A 1,493-nucleotide genomic window follows, 5' to 3' on the forward strand; every position below is an offset into this window, starting at 1 on the left:
GCCAATATGAATTTTGTGTACTACCGATCTACCGTTTTGAATATGACTTTTGCAGTTATGCACCCATATAGCTCGTTCCATCGGGTTTTGATTTTCTTTACTATGTTTCCGTTGAGATCGTCGTATGGGGTTTCCAACGTTGTCTTATGCCTAACTCTGAACACTATATTCCCGCACCAAATCCATCTTTCAAGTTGTATCTTTTGCTATGATTAATTTGAACCTTCTTTCCCAGTTGAAAAGTACGGTCATGTAGTTGGTGTCTGCGCAACTGCCATTACCCAACAAGCTAAACCCGAAGGTTCTATTAATAAATTCTCCTGCAGCTAGTAATCGTCACACCGATTTGACTGCGTAGTTTTCAGCGAAGAGGTCTATAGATGGATAGGGTATTTAATGCAAATTCAAGAGCCGCCTTTTTAGTTGTGCTTGAAGATCCTGTCCACAGCGTAGCAAGCATCTGAACCCTTTCCAATGGCTGCCGGTAGGTGGATTTCTACACCTGTCCAGTATGTTGGGCTGCACTAATTGGTCTAACAAAAGTTGTGTAGCACCGATGCAAGAGAGAGGGAGAGAGCCGCCAGGTTATGTGAGCATCTGCCTACACRCATATAAAGTATTGCTGGGTTTCCTCACACTTTCTTCTACGTTGTGCAGTCTTCTGTTCAAGACTACCCCAAGGTATTCGAAGTGGTCCTTGAGAGAGAGATCACAAAAAATTACTTTTTTAAGTGCTTCAAGGATTGGAAGGAACTCTGTCAGAACTGAGATATTTATGTGATTACTTTGAAGGTGACCAGATAGATCGAAGTCAAAGTTAATTGTTGTCTTGTTCTTCATTTATCTACAACTTTGCTTCCGCCCTTTTCCAATAGATGTCTCTAGGGTCAAGCACTGGTTGATTAAATCGTTTTATATCGATCTTGGGCATTTGTGTCAACATTAACCCAAGAAAATATTTGTAGAGATCTGTTTGCATCCCAAACTTATTCTCAACTGAAAATGTCACTTTTTGAGCCAAATTCTTGATATTTGCGGGAAATTTTTCTTTTCCTTTCAATTCCAAGGAAAGTGCGGCTGAGGACCCGTCCACGCTTTACTTAGGCTGACACATATTTGATTTCTATTAGGTATTAAGAAAATATAGAATTTTTGTAAAGCAATTTGCGTTAGTTTACAAAAAATGGATCATAAAGTATTTCATGTGTTATTTAAGCAATACTTTTTATGCTAAGGAAAAACACTATTGGACCGTTTTTATACAATAAAGCCTTAAATTTAGAAACATTTAATTTTAGCTGACGATATATACATACATGTCTATTTTCTTGTCACTTGTCTCTCCCCGATACGGAGCCTACGTTATTCGTAGCGCTAAGTAATTGTATGTGTKGTAACATAGTATATATCGTACCTTTAAATTAGAAACAACATATCATCAAAATTTTCAAATTTGAGCATCTTATTGAAAGCGATTCACTATATCGTATTTC

The 1,493-nt window shown here is 37.7% G+C and overlaps 1 protein-coding gene across 1 annotated transcript in view; it reads left to right on the forward strand.

Annotated features, from left to right (window-relative positions):
* The window catches only part of LOC108975086 (probable serine/threonine-protein kinase DDB_G0272282), a 132,352-nt gene that overhangs the window by 43,862 nt on the left and 86,997 nt on the right, over positions 1–1,493 (forward strand). The window lies entirely within an intron of this gene.

The sequence above is a fragment of the Bactrocera latifrons genome, unplaced genomic scaffold, assembly GCF_001853355.1.
Source record: "Bactrocera latifrons isolate USDA-ARS-PBARC rearing strain unplaced genomic scaffold, ASM185335v1 scaffold_61, whole genome shotgun sequence".
NCBI lineage: Eukaryota > Metazoa > Arthropoda > Insecta > Diptera > Tephritidae > Bactrocera > Bactrocera latifrons.